Source organism: Lissotriton vulgaris, chromosome 5 (genome assembly GCF_964263255.1).
Source record: "Lissotriton vulgaris chromosome 5, aLisVul1.2, whole genome shotgun sequence".
In the NCBI taxonomy this organism is placed as follows: Eukaryota; Metazoa; Chordata; class Amphibia; order Caudata; family Salamandridae; genus Lissotriton; species Lissotriton vulgaris.
The window spans coordinates 211951198-211971322 of record NC_141693.1 but is presented as its reverse complement, the minus strand read 5'-3'; positions in this window follow the sequence as shown (position 1 = coordinate 211971322).

Here is a 20125-nt window from a genome sequence, read left to right as displayed (position 1 = left end):
CCTCTCCTTCCACATGTACTTGGGCGTGTACTTGCACATGGTGTTGTTGCGGCTGTGGTTGTTCAACACTTGTCAGATGAGTTACAACAACCTGTGTTGATTCAGGGACATTGCTGCTACTTTCTTGCGATGAGCCAACATCACTGGTCGATGGTGATTGGAGAAGTACACTGACTGCCTCTGAAGCACTCAAGGGCTTTGACTTAAGTTGGCGTGGTGGTGGAGGCACTGAACCCAATGGAGCAGGGGTGCTGCTCTCAGCTTGGTCCCCAGCAGATCCTGCTGCTGCAGGCGTACTTTTTTTTTTGCTCCCAAAAAAAGTGGCGGGTGGCACACCAGCCTCCTTGGTAACTTGCTTCTTCTGCTCCTTACTAGCAACTTTCTTGCTAGAGGAGCTACGGAGAACTTTCTTTGGGGCCATCTTCTTCAGAGCAGGTCAGACAGCAGGCCGCAGTTGCACGAATTGTAGAGTTGTCTGAGGCCAGACGTGACGTCGCGTGACGTTATGCTGCACACACACACCGCTGCAGGACTTCTTCCTGGCACTGGTGGTTCTCTTGAGTCTTGTGCACCTAAAAAAAATGGAAGACAGAGGAACATCAGTTCAGTTATAGAGCACAAAAAAATCGAAAAACACTGCAAAATCAGCACAATCCCAATCCATCCATGCCCTCCATAATGTTTAAATTCAAGACAACCCACAGAAAGACTAGGCCCATGCAAGACTCACTACCCCTGGGCATAAATAAAGGTTGAAAAGTAGGCAAAATGGTTGGAGGCCTAACAACAAAGCCTGCATTTAAAATGGCCACTTGCCTGCCAGCACATGGCCAGTGCCTGTAGCTGCACTCAAAATGGCCACCGGCCACATGGCATGTCCCTCCCCATGAACAACCCCAAAAATCGAAAAACACTGCAAAATCAGCACAATCCCATTCCATCCATGGCCTCCATGATGTTTAGATTCAAGACAGCCCACAGAAAGACTAGGCCCATGCTAGACTCAAATACCCCTGGTGAAAAGGCCACAAGTACAGGCCCAAAAATCGAAAAACACTGCAAAATCAGCACAATGCCATTCCATCCATGGCCTCCATGATGTTTAAATTCAAGACAGCCCACAGAAAGACTAGGCCCATGCACCACTCACTACCCCTGGTCAAGGCCCCAACAACAGGTCAAAAATCGAAAAACACAAAATTTTACAACAAAAAAAAATCGAAAAACACAGAAAAATCAGTACAATCCCATTCCATCCATGGCCTCCATGATGTTTAAATTCAAGACAGCCCACAGAAAGACTAGGCCCATGCTAGACTCAAATACCCCTGGTGAAAAGGCCACAAGTACAGGCCCAAAAATCGAAAAACACTGCAAAATCAGCACAATCCCATTCAATCCATGGCCTCCATGATGTTTAAATTCAAGACAACCCACAGAAATACTAGGCCCAGGCAAGACTCACTACCCCTGGGCATAAATAAAGGTTGAAAAGTAGGCAAAATGGTTGGAGGCCTAACAACAAAGCCTGCATTCAAAATGGCCACTTGCCTGCCAGCACATGGCCAGTGCCTGTAGCTGCACTCAAAATGGCCACCAGCCACATGGCATGTCCCTCCCCATGAACACCCCCAAAAATCGAAAAACACTGCAAAATCAGCACAATCCCATTCAATCCATGGCCTCCATGATGTTTAAATTCAAGACAACCCACAGAAAGACTAGGCCCATGCTAGACTCAAATACCCCTGGTGAAAAGGCCACAAGTACAGGCCCAAAAATCGAAAAACACTGCAAAATCAGCACAATCCTATTCCATCCATGGCCTCCATGATGTTTAAATTCAAGACAGCCCACAGAAAGACTAGGCCCATGCTAGACTCAAATACCCCTGGTGAAAAGGCCACAAGTACAGGCCCAAAAATCGAAAAACACTGCAAAATCAGCACAATCCTATTCCATCCATGGCCTCCATGATGTTTAAATTCAAGACAGCCCACAGAAAGACTAGGCCCATGCTAGACTCAAATACCCCTGGTGAAAAGGCCACAAGTACAGGCCCAAAAATCGAAAAACACTGCAAAATCAGCACAATCCCATTCAATCCATGGCCTCCATGATGTTTAAATTCAAGACAACCCACAGAAATACTAGGCCCATGCAAGACTCACTACCCCTGGGCATAAATAAAGGTTGAAAAGTAGGCAAAATGGTTGGAGGCCTAACAACAAAGCCTGCATTCAAAATGGCCACTTGCCTGCCAGCACATGGCCAGTGCCTGTAGCTGCACTCAAAATGGCCACCAGCCACATGGCATGTCCCTCCCCATGAACACCCCCAAAAATCGAAAAACACTGCAAAATCAGCACAATCCCATTCAATCCATGGCCTCCATGATGTTTAAATTCAAGACAACCCACAGAAAGACTAGGCCCATGCTAGACTCAAATACCCCTGGTGAAAAGGCCACAGGTACAGGCCCAAAAATCGAAAAACACTGCAAAATCAGCACAATCCCATTCCATCCATGGCCTCCATGATGTTTAAATTCAAGACAACCCACAGAAATACTAGGCCCATGCAAGACTCACTACCCCTGGGCATAAATAAAGGTTGAAAAGTAGGCAAAATGGTTGGAGGCCTAACAACAAAGCCTGCATTCAAAATGGCCACTTGCCTGCCAGCACATGGCCAGTGCCTGTAGCTGCACTCAAAATGGCCACCAGCCACATGGCATGTCCCTCCCCATGAACACCCCCAAAAATCGAAAAACACTGCAAAATCAGCACAATCCCATTCAATCCATGGCCTCCATGATGTTTAAATTCAAGACAACCCACAGAAAGACTAGGCCCATGCTAGACTCAAATACCCCTGGTGAAAAGGCCACAAGTACAGGCCCAAAAATCGAAAAACACTGCAAAATCAGCACAATCCTATTCCATCCATGGCCTCCATGATGTTTAAATTCAAGACAGCCCACAGAAAGACTAGGCCCATGCTAGACTCAAATACCCCTGGTGAAAAGGCCACAAGTACAGGCCCAAAAATCGAAAAACACTGCAAAATCAGCACAATCCCATTCAATCCATGGCCTCCATGATGTTTAAATTCAAGACAACCCACAGAAATACTAGGCCCATGCAAGACTCACTACCCCTGGGCATAAATAAAGGTTGAAAAGTAGGCAAAATGGTTGGAGGCCTAACAACAAAGCCTGCATTCAAAATGGCCACTTGCCTGCCAGCACATGGCCAGTGCCTGTAGCTGCACTCAAAATGGCCACCAGCCACATGGCATGTCCCTCCCCATGAACACCCCAAAAAATCGAAAAACACTGCAAAATCAGCACAATCCCATTCCATCCATGGCCTCCATGATGTTTAAATTCAAGACAGCCCACAGAAAGACTAGGCCCATGCACCACTCACTACCCCTGGTCAAGGCCCCAACAACAGGTCAAAAATCGAAAAACACAAAATTTTACAAAAAAAAATAATCGAAAAACACAGAAAAATCAGCACAATCCCAATTCATCTATGGCCTCCATGATGTTTAAGTTCAAGACAACCCACAGAAAGAATCAGTCCACCCACCACTGAGTACCCCTGGGCAAAAGGCCCCAAAACAGCCCAAAAATCGAAAATCCCAAATTTTTAGTTGCAGCAACTGTAATGCCCCAAACAAACTTACTTGTAAAATTTCTAATCCAACAGTGATCCAAAGAAAGTCAAAAAGGCCTCAAATCCAAAGATCCAGCAGCATCCACAAAAAGTAATCCTTCCAGGTCCACATCCAAATGAAAAGTGACCAGGAGATGGACAAAGCACTGGGAGGAGCCTGCTGAACAGGAACAGGAAGTTGAAGACTATGGGGCACTTCCTTCCTCCCACCCCCCCTGCCCCCTCCCCAAAATGGACTCCTCGCTAAAAAAGTGCAGGCAAATGTCAAACTAAGGAGTTATTCACATAAAAATCATCATTTCTAGAAGGTTTATGCTGCTTGCTGGTGGATTTCTTGTGCAGAATTGCAAATTTATATTTTCGCTCGCCGCATCTCAAATCTCGCAAATTGCGAAGTACCGCGAGACGTGATCTCGCCGTACTCGCGTTGACAAACTATCGCTGGCAAGCCGCGATGACGTAATCGCGCTCGCCAATTCCCGCGGGATCACACAGCAAGATCCAAAATGGCGCAGCACTCGCAAACTATCGAAAAAAACAACTCGGCAAACGATGATAAACGCCGCGCGCCGCAAAAATTGTATCACCAACGCCGCGCGCCGCCAAAAAAATCCGCTGCGTGCGAATTTGCGGATTTTGCGGGAAATCCGCAAATCTCGCGGATTGCGGATTTCCCGAAAATCCGCAAAATCCGCGAGCGGAGCGGATTTTCCGCCCACGCTTACTTTCCCTACCACTAGGGTTGTTGCTGCCACCAGTGGGCTCTAGCCCACACAATTTCTTCTCTTTTTCAAGAGCCAGGGTCTCTTTGGCAAGGGCAATTTCTTGACTCTTGGTCCTAAGCTTGTCTTCTCTCATCCTAGCTTTATGTTCTCTTCTCTGAGGGGAAGTCATTCTCCTTTGAGCAGAGGCATTGGACCCTATTGATGAGTCAGAATGCTCAGAACCCCTGGAAAGGGATCTCGGCCTTCTATGCACACCATTAGGCCTACGTGGAGGAATGGAGGGAGGCCTTCCTAGGCCATCTCCACCCTCAGGTAGTCCTGTGTTCAGGTTAGGTTCATTAACCTCATCCTGATCTACATCCTCATCATTTTCAGAGACCAGTGGGGCATCCCCATGGTTACTCTCTTCTGATGAAGAATGGCGCCCCTCCCTTCTAACATGTGCTTCTGTGTCTGATGCTTTTTCTAAGTCATCTGCCACTAACAGCTCTATCAGGTGCTGGGTGGTTGGACTTTGTCCTTGTCTTAATTTTCTGACTACACACAGGCTTCTCGGTTCCTGAAAAGAGAATGTGTCATACTTAGTTGTCTGCAAGTTGCTGAATTCTGGCAGAGGGGCACTACCTTCGGCTCTCAAAGACATGGCTAGTGTGGTGTGGTGTGTGCACCTACCTACACTACTTGTTTTCCGATTAGAACCTCTCTAGGAGTTATAGTCAGGGTGTGCTAAGCCCTTACCACCTACAACTGCTAAGTTCAGTAGAACTTATGTATATAAGACTTGATTCATATGTACCTACAGGCACCTTAATGTGATCTTTCAAATGATATTCTCAAGATTATTTGGTAAAACAATGCAAGCTCTTATCCCACTGCTGCCAGTAATGTGAGAAGTTAGCCTGGCATATGATGTCCACTAGTTCTAGTGGGCACCTTGCACCAGTCTAATTGACCCTTATTGATGGTGGTTGTAAAGTCAAACTTATAGAAAGCTATCCTAGTGGTAGCATTGATCAGCAGTCATCAGGCTAAGACTTCAGAGAGTGTATTAAGCAAGTTGTTTTACCAATTATAATCCCTTGAGTACCAAATGAAAGGACCAATTAGTCACAGACCATAGAAACCTATAGGTATAGTTACAAGTACACACTGTCACCTTCAGGGAACTCAATTTAAGCTACTCATTATATGCATACATTTGAACGACATTAGTGTGTATATTAAAAAAGGAAGACATTTTTATAAGGCACCATCAACAAGACTGTCACAAGTTATTGCAAGAGAGGGGGCTACCTGTGCGCCGAGCCTGGCCTGTTTATATGTAGCTCAATTCGAGGAAACTCATATATTCAACAGCATGGCACCCTTTTATGAGAACATTTCAGCGTGGTCAAGGTTTATTGAGGACGTGTTTTTTATCTGGACAGGAACATCGGAAAGCCTTACAGATTTTATAGATTGGTTGAACCTAGGAGATGTTAATTTAACATTCACCTCCCAGAGAGATACAGCAAGATATGCTTTTCTAGACATAGTCATTAAACATACAGATGAAGTGCTAACCGTTGAATTATATACCAAGCCAACAGATAGGAACACTATGCTCCACTTTAACAGTAACCATCCCCCTTGCCAAAAGGATAATATTCCTTTTGGGCAATTTTTATGGTTAAAAAGGAATTGTACGACAATAAGAGATTTTGACAAGCACTCTGAGGTACTGAAAGACAAACTATTAGAAAGAGGCTATCCTAAACGCCTAGTCCGCCATGCATATAAACGAGCAAGGTATTTCAATAGAGATAATCTATTTATCAGTAAAGAAAAAGAAGTAGATAAAATAGATCAACAACCCCTAATTTTTGTGACAAATTACAGTACTATTAGCAACAAAGTGAAGAATATAATAAATAAAAATTGGCATTTAATAACCAATAAGAAACAGGAGAAATTACCCAAACCTATGTTTTCTTACAGAAGGAATCGTACTCTAAGAAACAGTTTGGTACATACGTACAGAGAAACTAAGAAAAATACACAATTGAGCATTAATAATGCACCTGTACCAACAGGCACTTTTCCTTGCAAAGGATGCGTTAATTGTGACTCAATTATCAGAGGTAATAGTATTTGACATAACAATACAACTATAAAAATTAAAAGCTTCATTAACTGTAGGACTAAGAATCTCATCTATTCTATTCAATGCCCCTGTAACTATGCATATGTCGGGGAAACATGTAGGGAGATACGCCTTAGAATGAATGAACACAGATCTGCAATTAGGATGTGAAACAGGGTGCTCCCCTGACTGAACACTGGAAAGAAGCCGGCCACACCATTAACGATCTGAAATGGTGTGGACTGGAGGCAGTAGAAATGAACATGAGAGGTGGTGACATCAATACCAAAAGAAAGAAATGAGAGCAATATTATATGCCACGTTTGATTAGTGTGAGAGCAGGGATGAACAGCAGGGAGGATTGGGAACGTATAATCTAACCAACAATCCCTTTTGTTCAATCTGGTGTTGTCATTAGTGTGTGACACAAATACCATATTGGATCTCTGTAACTACTTTCACCTCCCCCTTTTTCTTGACATTAATGTTGCATATCTATGAGGATAGTGTCAGACACTGATATTAGGAGAGTATCCCCAAATGAGCAGTGGATGACTTGTCTCTGACATGACGTAATAAGGCACCAACGCTATACAGTGATAATTATGTCACGTTGGATACATAAGGGAATACAACTTCAAGACTTTTGGGAATTAGGTCGAATGAAGTAGGTAATGCTCTAGGTTTGTGTCATTGATTAGCGCTGGTTATAAGTTCTTGGAAACAGCGGAGGTTGTTGTCCGGGTTTGGCTTGTAATGTTCCGATGTTGTATTGCAGTCTTTTTTATTATAATTCAAATAGCGGAATTTTAATATTGAATATTTATTTTAGAAGATATGAGCCTCGGATACACGCCCGGCTTTGTATTATTGCTACTAGACTCTGGTTAAGTTAGAAAGCAGGATATTTCATGATTAAAACATGCAGCCCTCTGTCTATAATATCGATAAACAGAATAACGTGGTACAAAACAAGAAGAGGACAATAAAGTTTTCTTTGCCCAAAAAATGGTGTAATATCATCAGGCAACTTTTATTACGTAAACACCACCGTAACTAAATGGAACAAGAGATAGGAGTAGCTATCTCCAATAGGCTACGACCCCTTATTTAAACATCGGCTAGACAACCAATCACATTTCGCGATTCAAACCGCCAAGGTGTGACGTCAGACGCCATCACAAAGCTAGACGGAGCAGGGAGGCCGAATTAACATACCCGGGTGAGAGCACATTGCGATATTGCATATTACCCCAAAGCTGTCATTATTCGCGAGGCAGTTTTATAAAAATTTTCTCGCTAAATTATAAAAGACCAGAAACAACTCAAATATTGATTAAATATAAAAGCCACCAGCAAGTATGTTGTTTAAATAACAAGAGCTATCGAGGAGCCTACGACTACGAAGTGTAGGGTTATATGATAATTATTGCTAGACTATTAGATGATTGGAGATAGTCGGCAAATAAATATGAGAAATTCGTTTTAGACACAATTTGAAGAAGTGTCCCCTTTGATAAATGAAAACGTATTAAAGGGTTCTTTATTCATTTTTAGATTGGTTTTAATTGAAAAGAGACAAATCTAGGAGGTTACTCCCTCAAGGGTTGCCATCTGTAAGAGCAGGACTGTGACTGCGACAGAGGACTATCTAGATATCAACTGCCCTCATGTACAACTTAGGTGAGTGAAATTTAAGATGTTCCAACTGAAAGCCCAGATAACACGATAAAGGTTGATTAGCTAAGAGCAATATCTATTGTTTTTGTAGCTTCAAAGCCGAAAATCTGAATTTAATAACGGTGGCTCCGCTGTGTGCTTTGTGCGGTTTTTACTGAAAATAAAGGTAAATAGGTTATTTTGTAACAAAGTAACAGTGATAGAAAAAAGACTATAGAGGAAATATTAAGATCGGTATTATATAAATACATTTTCCATCTAGGTAACTTAAAAGTACAGAGTGCGGAACAGGACCAATATTGACAACTTGGTACTAATGGTGTTGGAACACATATACAAGGGAGAATCAACATGTTTCCATTCTTTTGCTAAACTAAAGGTATGGAATAAACATAATGTCTCCTTCTATCTAGTTTAGGTATGTTGAATGGTTAGTTGCAGTTGCTAGTGACAGCACTGAACCTGATTTGTTTATTCTTGTATGAAGAGAGACCAATGATAGGTCTGTATGTAAAAAAAACAAGAAATGATATTGTAAAAACTATTGTTTATAAACTGTCAATTTATGATAACTGTCTGTTTAAAATATAAAAATGCCATGCAGATACTAAGGATATGTGCGAAATGTTGTAGATAGCATCCCAATGCACCATGATAACTGCTGTATAAACAATGACTGTCACTGTAGTACAATGGAGAATAATTATGTGTTTTTTATTAATTTAGAAACTGTCCTGAAGAAGGTGTTTTTAACTTCGATAAAAACGAAACGCTGCATCGACAAACTGCTTTTGTTTTAGCCTATCCTACAGTACTGTGATACTGGTTTTAAATAATGTTTGTGGTTTTATATTGTGTATACATAAAATGTCTATTTGAATACATTGTATTAAATAAATATGTTTGATATTTTCTTGCAATAACTTGTGACAGTCTTGTTGATGGTGCCTTATAAAAATGTCTTCCTTTTTTAATATACACACTAATGTCGTTCAAATGTATGCATATAATGAGTAGCTTAAATTGAGTTCCCTGAAGGTGACAGTGTGTACTTGTAACTATACCTAAAGGTCTCTATGGTCTGTGACCAATTGGGACTTCTCTACTTCTTGATATTTAAATCCCCTTGTCCCGTATTGGATGAGTAAGGGGCTTTTCTTATATTTTCCAAATGAAAGGACACCACACAAGGTATATATCAAATATATATCAAATATATATGTATTTATTCTAAACACAACCCTTCTGCACTCTTTATGAGGCCAGAGGTAAAAGTACAATACAAGTTACTCAATTACTATACGATAAGTTGCACAGTATACGTTATGCCCTAGGGGCCTCACAAACCATATACTAAAATAGTGGTATAAGAACCACGAGAGAATTAGAAAGCAGGCCTGGTGCCTGTGGAATCGCTGGGGCTACTCTAAACAACCAAAGGTTAGGAAGTAGGAGGCCCACGGGAGACGAGTGCAGTGTCTAAACATAGGTGCGGGTTACCATTGACTTTCTATGGGAAACGTAGAAGTTACAAATATACAATTTAAGGACACTTCTGGATGGACTACGATGGAACCCTTTTAAACTAGGACACTTTGAGAGTCAAGACCCACGGGAGCCCTGGAGTACTCGTGTTACCTCTCCCAGGTAAGCCGGGTGCATAGGTGTCTTTTCGTGTCGGGTTTCGTTGTCGTTTTCAATGGAGAGCTGCAAAGAAGTGCTGCAGGCGACCAGAGGAAAAGTGTCCGGATGGATCCAAGGGTTGATCGAAGATCTGTAGAACTTGAAAGCAGAAGGGACAGAGTCTGGGTCACTTGCCAGTGACCAGGGCGGCGATAGGAAGATGCCACCAGATGTTGGGTGATTTCAGGTGAAGATGTGAAGTTTGTCTCTTCAGCCACGAGGACCAGGAGGTGTCGACAACAACCAGGATCTGGATTCAAGCTGTCCCATAAATGATCTAGTTTACTGCAGTGTTGGTATCCAGACTGGACCCAACAAGCCTTGGCAAACGCAACCCACGCAGGATGTTGATAGTGGCTTTGGTGCAGACCAGCAAGGTTTGAGGAACTTCTCCTTTGTAGGGAAGTTGGAGCAAGCCTGGAGCAACCAGGAAAGGAAGTTAGATGTAAAGGAAAGTCTTTGGGGGGCTCACTAGCCAATGGACTAGGAACTGCAAAGACACGTCAAGCTGAAATACAAAAGTGGGGCCCACGGGTCATTCATAGAGTGAGGTCTTGCCTGTGCAGCGCATGCGCTGGCTCAGGCAAGACCTAAAAAGGAAAAAAGGGGAGAAATAAAGGTATTTCTCATTGCTGCGCCGCCCTTACACGTAGGAATCTGACGCATCACCAGGTTTACGAAACCTTGTAAATCTTGGAATGTGACAGGTTCCAGGGATGTTGTGTGGAAACACCCACAGCAGCACCTATGGAACACCCCTTTCACGAAGAGTAATGTGTGAAAGGGGGCCTTATTTACAAGGTCAGAAAAAGCTACGCAGGGCTAAAGGGTGAGTGATCTCACCTCTTGCAAATACTACTAATTCTGGTGGTGTACTCGATTGGCTAGTGAGTTGCCACATGACTTTGACGCACATGGCCTTGAAGGCAGTGCACAGAGGCCATTAACTACCACATACGGGGAAAAGAAATTATAGGGAACATTGGTCGAGGGTGCCTGCGTGCAGAGGCTACAGGCGTTGTCGGCGAGTCCATGAGGGGTGAATCCACGATCGGATCAAGCTATGGATGGCTGGGGGACCTTGTTGACACTGGTGGCCCACTTCAACTTGGGCCAAAGGTGATGGGTGCAGTGGTGGCTTCAGGTGTCAGGTTTCGGCGGTTCCGAAGGCCTCAGAGTCTTTGCTTGGAGTTCCTGCAGGATGCAGGCAACAGCTCTGCTGTTCTTTAAGAGGTCTTGCTCTTTATTTAAGTGAGGCAGTCCTCCCAGGTTTTTTGAGGCATACCACTGCAGGATAAGCCGTCTTTGGCACAAGTTGGAAAGAGAGGGGCAGACAGGATAGCAGGGCTGGGTCCAAGTTAGGTGCTCTCTTCAGTATTCTACTTTTGGAGATCTTCTGGTCCTTCTTCTTTGTAGGTCATCAGGAGCTGCTCTTCTGGTGCCAGGGGCTCCCCTAAGTGTTAGGGGAATGTAGGGTAGTAGCCAATGGGATACTGACTCTTGGGGTCCCTATGCCTAGAATCTGACCACTTCCTGTAGGAAGTGAGCAAAACCTTGCCCCAGAATGCCTAAGTATGCCATTACAAAGATGGCTTCTAAGTGCCAGATAGGGCAGGGCTCTGTTGTATACTTTGACCACCATGTAGGTGGAGATCAAGTTCAACCTTTACAGGCCAAGATCCAACCTATTCTGGACTGGAAGGCTCCAGCAACTCAAACTCAAGTCAGAGCCTTCCTTGACTTGATTGGGTACTACTATCTGTAGCAATCTGTAGGCAAGACCTATAAACCGATGAAAGCAATCAGGAACACATAGGCGAAAACCCCAGCAAAACATTGGTACTAACACAGCACAAACCTACCAGGAAAGCTAGACAGTGAAGACATTCTTTTTGCCTTAGTAGAATTGTTTTAAGACATTTTTCTTACTAAAAAAAAAAGTTTTTCATTGGGACTTATCCTCGTGTCGAGGTCGGGTTCAGTGCAGATACTTTTTAAGAATGCCAAAAGTTGCTCACTTTCACCAATTCTGTAGATGTTGTTACCATTTGGTCGATCCCCTAAAGAGTTAAGAGTTCGATGGGGTTTCCTTGACGGCACAGACTCTCTAACGCGGCCAGGGCACTGGATTTGCACACATCACAGAATGGTTGATTGCTTCTACAGGGACTAATATTGACTGAGTACTTAAACACGCCCTGTATACACAACACGTGGCCAAGTGCATTAAGGAGGTGGACTGACTCATGAGATTCCATATAGGGCTGTTTATGTGTCTGAAGCTGTCACCAGCCAAGCCCTAACTCTGGCCTCTGACAGGTAAGAGCATGTTATGACGTCAATTTCCCATGCAGTCCAGTCTCACTGTGGGGTCCGTCATCAGGTCACTTATGGCAAGTGTGATTTTCTGCCACTCCTAGTTTGCAAGACAAAAGTGTTCGACAGGTTGAGACTTATAGGCCCATACTTGCAATCAGGGCCACTCGAATTATGTTACAATGAGGGGTCAAAATAAATGAGGGGTTTTGACAAAATTGTGCGCAATACAAGTGAAATTATGTGGCAAAGTGGGCGCATTTTGTGGCAATATTATTTGGGTGTTTTGTCGTTTCAACGCACATTCATAGGGTATGGGCAAAGTTTTGACCTCACTAGTAAGGTTTAAAATCTGAATCAGCAATTAGCAACTAAAAGGCGACTGGTAAACTTTGCAAAGGAACTGCCAAAGTGCTTCGAAGTGTGGCACTTTTTTGTAAAGTAACTTGAGAGGCAGAAGCAAGTTTTGTTGCAGTTTGCAAATTATGAAGCAGATGATGGGTTATTTGACGAAAATAGTAAATCCATAATTATCTGGCAAAAAGCAACGTAATTCAGTGGCCCTGGTATAATGGGAAAAGTTAGACTATAAGCGACAGCATGTTCATTGCTGGCAGTAAGTTCCCTCGTGACATGCGGCAAGCTATGCACTAGGTAGGGATGAGGCATGCCAGATTTCCAGAAGAGCCCCTAGAGAGCCATTTGCATAAATGCAATGGGAATCGTTTACATAATGGTTACCCTGCACAGGTGGCGTGGAACTTGTCTATTAATAAATGAGTGAATTAATTCATGTCGGCAAACACACTTGTGCATTATGTGAAACAGGTCAGTGAGTGCTCCCTGTGGTCTGTAGTGAAATTATGTGGCGCTTGTTCCCTCTCCAAACCTAGGGGGCAGATTTACAAGCCCCCTGCGCCACTTTTGCGTCATTTTTAACATGGGAAAAATGACGCAAAAGAGGCGCAAGAGGCTTGTAAATCTGACCCCTAGTTTGAAGAACATTTAAATTAAACAGGATCTATGAGGGAATGAATGTAAAATCCTTTGCAACAAAAAGACTCTCATGGACTCTGACAAAACAGTTATATTGCATAGCCAAAACTTTCTAGCTTCAATCCCAAAACGCATACAGATCACAAGAGCGGTAAAATGAGTCGCTAAATCATAGGACAGGGCTGAACTAGTTACGCAATTGCCAACAGTTGTTTCCCTGGTATTTACTGGTCAGGCCGGTCATTTAGGGATAACCATCAAAAACGGAATTTCCACCAATCATTCCCAACTGCTTTCTCCCGCAGAAACAAAATTCTGAAGTAGAAATACCCCACAATCTGCGATATCACCGCGAGGTGGGGGGGGGGGGGGGGGGGGTCTATAAAGTTCTTGCGTGAGTACCGCAGCCACATACTCTTTCATCATCCAGCGGAAAGTGCACAGATATTTCTCCAGATCCCGGAAACCCAAAGTGTAAAACATCTGCATGCACCTGAGTGCCTGGCTGCTTTAGATAAGGTGAAGATTGCAACAGAAGTTTTTATCCAATCAGTCAATAACGGATTTGTAAAGTGCGGCAATCAGCAGTGAGGATCTCAAGGCGCTGGAGTTGCTAGCTGCTAGGTGGAGACCGGCTCACTTAAATAGCCCAAATCCTTCCCTGAATTGTCAGAGGGATGAGGAGGTCCTGAGGTGCCGGGGAAGATTGTTCCAAGCTTTGGCCACTAGGTGTGAGAAGGAGCGTCCTCTGCTGTTGCATTGGGGATGAGGGTGTGGGGGGTGTGGGGGGAGGTGTCTGCGAGGGAGGTGAATCATAGGTGTCTGGTTGGTTGGTCGAAGGTCATGCGTTTGTTGATGTATGCTGGTCCTTCATTGTGCAGTTTTTTGCATGCCTGGGTCATCTTGAACTGGCATGTCTTCTGGATCGGGAGCCAGTGTAGTTTCTTGAGGTGGGTTGTGATGTGGGTACAACTGGGGAGGTCGAGGTTGAGTCTTGCTTCTGATTTTGTGTTGTCTGTAGGCTCTTCAGTCAACATTCAGTTCAGTAATGATTCCAGCACCAGGATTGCAAGAATGATTCCCGTCACTTTGTTGTAGTAGACGTCCTAAGGGTCCCCACTATGCCTAGATGGGGGTCCACGCGCTGCCGTACTCAAGCTACAGTGCATTGGCCAGGCCTAAGGAGTTGTTTCTGGTCTCATTTGACCTATCATGGCAGTTATAGTTGATGCACCTACAACAGTGACAAAACTGATTTGCTTATGGCTGGTCTCTGTCTACAGCAGGCCCGGTTCTAGAGGGTGGGCCGGGTGGGCCTGGCCCACCCAAACATGATCCTTGGCCTGAGCAGTAAATCTGCCACCGATCTACAACATCAATAAAAACTGTTCAGATAACTGGTGATTTACGATTCTGCTGCAGAGCAACCATTTGTCTGTTGGTAGTTTTTATATATAGAGAAACTTAATTTTATGGGAATAGCTAAGTGGGTTACTACCTCTGTCACAGATATCCTTGTGTTACTTGCAGTTCAGTAGTTACTATCCTAACATAGGACAGTGACCTATGAACTGTCATCAAAGAGCTGCATACAAACTTCACGTTTTTGTGTTGTGGTATAGTTAGAACTTCTCCATTCTTTCAACATTTTAATTTTACTAAAACGAGTTTGGCCAGTTATACCTTTTTATCGGTAAAGCCAACCCCCAACCACTGGAGTACTCTTTAAATCCTGAGTGTGTGCTTCTCCAGACCAAACCCTCGTGAAATATACTGCCCACCAGTGTGTATGACGTGATTTCTACACCTTGTAATCCTCATTGCCTTATGTGACATTCCCCGTAGACCGATTTATTGTCTCTGTTTAAAGTGTGCAGTTATGTAAAGTACTGTGACACCCAACACTCATATGAGTAGCGCTATGCAACAAATGGAATGGATATGAGATATGGGGCACTGGTGGAGGGTGGTAGTGAGTGAATCCGAGGAGGAGGTCATGGTGGGGTGGGGGTACGAAGAGATGTGGGGTGCTGGTGGAGGGTGGCAGTGAGGGAAGCAGAGGAGGTGGTCACGGGGGAGGAAAACTACAGAGAGTTGAGGGGTACTGATGGAGGGAGCAGTGAGGGAAGCCAAGGAGGAGGTCACGCGGTGATGGAGAACTACAGATAGTTGAGGGGCACTGGTGGAGGGAGCAGTGAGGGAATTTGAGGAGGAGGTCATGGGGTGGGGGAATTACAGAGAGATGAGAGGCACTGGTGGAGGGTGGCAGTGAGGGAATTTGAGGAGGAGGTCATGGTGGGGTGGAGGCGACGAAGAGATGTGGGGCGCTGGTGGAGGGTGGCAGTGAGGGAAGCAGAGGAGGAGGTCATGGTGAGGTGGGGGCTACGAAGAGATGTGGGGCGCTGGTGGAGGGTGGCAGTGAGGGCCGCAGAGTGGGTGGTCACGGGGGAGGAGAACTACAGAGAGTTGAGGGGCACTGGTGGAGGGAGCAGTGAGGGAAGCCAAGGAGGAGGTCACGGGATGATGGAGAACTACAGAGAGTTGTGGGGCACTGGTGGAGGGAGCAGTGAGGGAATTTGAGGAGGAAGTCATGGGGTGGGGGAACTACAGAGAGATGAGGGGCACTGGTGGAGGGTGGCAGTGAGGGGATTTGAGGAGGAGGTCATGGGGTGGGGGAACTACAGAGAGATGAGGGGCACAGGTGGAGGGTGGCAGTGAGGGAATCCGAGGAGGAGGTCATGGGGTGGGGGAAACTACAGAGAGATGAGGGGCACTGGTGGAGGGTGGCAGTGAGGGAATTTGAGGAGGAGGTCATGGTGGGGTGGAGGCGACGAAGAGATGTGGGGCGCTGGTGGAGGGTGGCAGTGAGGGAAGCAGAGGAGGAGGTCATGGTGGGGTGGGGGCTACGAAGAGATGTGGGGCGCTGGTGGAGGGTGGCAGTGAGGGCCGCAGAGTGGGTGGTCACGGGGGAGGAGAACTACAGAGAGTTGAGGGGCACTGGTGGAGGGAGCAGTGAGGGAAGCCAAGGAGGAGGTCACGGGATGATGGAGAACTACAGAGAGTTGAGGGGCACTGGTGGAGGGTGGAAGTGAGGGAATCCGAGGAGGAGGTCACGGGGAGGGGAGAACTACAGAGCGATGAGGGGAGCTGGTGGAGGGTGGTGGTGAGGGAATCTGAGGAGGAGGTCTTGAGGTGTGATGGAGCTACGGAGAGATTAGGGGCACTGGTGGAGGGTGTAAGTTAGGGAGTCTGAGGAGGAAGCCATGAGGGGTAGTGGCTACGGAGAGATGAAGGGCACTTTTGGAGGGTGGAAGTTGAGTTATCTACAGACATAAAGGTAAAAAAAGAGTTCAGAAAGACTTTTGCACCAGCACCAAACCTGACCGATTAGGACAACTGTGGAGCATACTTTAACATGCATGCTAATTACATTTACTGCTGTATTTAATGTTTCAAATTTGAAGGTGATTTTACCATTGTTTTTTACATGGGAATAATGAAAGTGGAACTGTATGGTGGCTGATATGGGGCGGGGGCCCAAGGTCACCTGTGAGATAAGGTGTAATGGAGGGGGGTGGTAGAAAAGTGGATAATCAAGCTTCTAAGGGAGTGCGCTGTAGAGTCAGGGGTAAGGTGGAGGTAGTAATAAGAGGGTTTCTCCCTGAAGGCTTGCACAGAGGGAGTCCGAGTAGTGTCCCTTGCTTGATACTCCCACCTTAGAAAATTCCTCTTCCCATCAAAGGGACATTACATGGAACAAAAGCACTTTTTGAGAGTGATAACATTTAGAACGAGACTTGGAAGAGAGTGCGTTTTACTGTGCCTTGTAAGACTAAAGAGAGAAAGGAGGGCCCAGAAGCAGGCCTGACTAGATATTTAAGCGATAAATCGGGCCAGCAGTCGCCCACCCAAATGTACCTTTGGCCCACCCAAATAAATATTCCTGGAGCCGGGCCTGGTCTACAGTGGCATATTGGGTGATTAATAATAGCCTGGAATGCACAGAGAGCTCAGCAGTGGCGGGCATTAATTCAAACATTAGGGTACAGGATGTGGTGTTATGGGTGTTATGACCAGAGTTGCTGACCTAGGAACCGGGGAATCAGGTTTGAGTCTGAACGTCGTCTCAACATCCTGTGATTCTGGGCAACAGCTCTCTCACCCACCGCAGCCGTACCCAGCCATGGGCAAGCCAAAATCCTATAACAAAATGTGGCGCCTGAGCCAGGCTGGGCAAGAGGTAAACAAAGACCCTGAACTTGGGGGCCAAATAGTCACTACGCACATCAATATGATCTTGACACTACCCGCAGAGTCAGGGCAAGACCTACTGCTTGACCCCGGTACTGGCGGCTGCTTCACTACCTTTAGCCCTTAACTGACTTGTAATGCACTGATTGCTTACTGTTATTGCACACTGGCTCATTGCACATGGCATTTTAAATATTTAACTGCTTTTTACCTGATGTTATTAAATTGTAATGGTTTTTATGAACTAAACAATAAAGCTTACAGCTACTGCTACTTCTGGGAAAATCATTTAATCTAACCATGTCTGAAAAAAAATGAATGTGGCCTTGTGTAATGTAACTGGTGCTTATGTAATGCGCTCCAATGGGTTCCAGTTGAGTTTGTACTATATATAAAACTGCAAAAAAAGCTGCAAAACAAACATCACTGTCTGTGTTGTAGATGTTATGAGTGCAAGTAAACAACAAAAGTTCCCTTGGGGTATACTTACTGTTCAAAAACTGAAATGCTCTACACTTTCCTCATACATACTTCACATGACACCAGTGGTAACAACATATAAGCTCGACAACATAAAATTATATAAAAAAAAGCGACTGTTTTATTAATACAAAAGACAAAAATATCACTAATTTAGAGCATGATGTACATCACATATATATAAAAGAACAATTAATAAAAACCCATATGCATAAAATTATGAACAAAGGTACAGGAGAAATGTATAAACAAAGACAACCCCTTATATCTTTCGGATAGTCAATTCATAAATGTTTGGATCAACTGGGAGTTAGAGTATCCTATTTCTCCGGAAAGGTTGACCAATCAGAATTTGACTTAGTGAAAAGAGCGTCTATCCAAAAGATATAAGGGGCTGTCTTTGTTTATACCACTGGTGTCATGTGAAGTATGTATGAGGAAAGTGCCGAGCATTTCAGTTTTTGAACAGTAAGTATACCCCAAGGGAACTTTTGTTGTTTACTTGCAGTATTTGAGCTCTATTGCTTTTGGGTTCATAAGGAGCCACTCTCTTGAACTTGGTGATGTTATGAGTGCGCCTGCCATGCCCATGAGTGGGTCCTGAGCCACATAACTCGAGCTTTACTGCACTGCCGAAGACCAGAGGCCGTTTCCAGTGGTTGGGAGTGGGCTCATTTGGGTATGGCTGGTCTCTGTCTAGAGTGGCATATTGGTTCGAAATACGGGCGGGAATCGGGATGCTGAGAGATCGTTTTTGGGTGTATATGCCCCGTCGACACGGCATGGTGTTTACTGGGTCCTACATAAGAAACGGACTGGATACTTTGAATTGATTACCATATCATCACATTTCACTTGGAGTTTATGGATTGTTGTTTGAGAACGTCAAGTTTATCACAAGGGGCCATATGTATCATAGTACCGTTTAGCGAATTCCAAATAGCGAATTTTAAGGAATCGCTATTTGGAATTCGCAAAACGGTATGTATGTACAAAATCTCTTTTTTATAGCGATTCCTTACCATTCCTAAATTGCGATTAGCAAATTGCAATCGCAAATTACCCATTCATTTCTATGGGCCAGGAGGCCCATAGGAATGAAGGGGCAATTTGCGATTAGCAATTAGCTAATCGCAAATTAGGAATTTTTTCAAGGGTGCAGGGGTGTCGCAAGAACACCCTGCTGCACCCCTGAAAAAGACATTTGGGGGCAAATGGCGCACATACATGCCCTAAGGGCATGTATGGGCGTCATATGGCACCTTTGGTTTTTTTGAAAAATGCATAATTAAAAGAATTCGCAACTTACCACCAACTAGAAGTTGGTGGTAATTTGTGATTCCTTAATGGCATTTTTTGCATTTTTTTTCTTTGATACATTGCATTTAAGGAATCGCAATATTTGCGATTCCTTAAGTGCAATCGCAAAATAAGGAATAGCAAATTTTGCGATTCCCTATTTTGATGCAAAAATGTTTGATACATACCATTTAGGTATTTAGCATTCGCAAAGGCCGAAATTCTGCGAATTTCGGCCTTTGCGAATGCTAAATAGCTTGATACATATGGCCCAAGATTTAGAAGAACAACATTACTATTCATTACCAAAAGGAAATTATCACTTCATAGCACCAAATTCTTTATTTGCTCCGTGAGATTTATGAATGCCCTGAAGAAGTTCTGTTAGAAACGCGTCGGCTGTGGCTTAATTATAAAGAAAAATAAAAGCATTTAAGAAATAATCACATTCATCTCTTCAATATGGACTCAATGTGAAATGATCGGATTGTAAATTCTGGAAGGTGGTGCAGCTTCAATATAAGAGATACATAAGACTGACCCTGTTGACAAGGGTGGTGTCCTTGGACAGAGGGCACCTTTGGAGTTGGCACACAGAATTATTTTTGCGATTAGCTAATTATTGGTCTATTTTCTGAGGTTGGTGCTTATTGCAGGCAAATTGGTCCACTGTCCAGGTGATGTGTGCATATTGGGTGACTAATGATAGAATGCCGCCTGTCAGAGGTCACAAGTGGCTAAGGTAAATTCAAGCGTCCCTCCCATCACTTCAAAGATGCTTTGCAGGCCTAAGGGGCGCAGGCAGAGTTCGGGGCAGGTCTGTGTCTCTGAAAAACTGGTGGGTCAAAGTACAGGTCATTTCCGACATGACTTCGGACTTACTCTGGCCT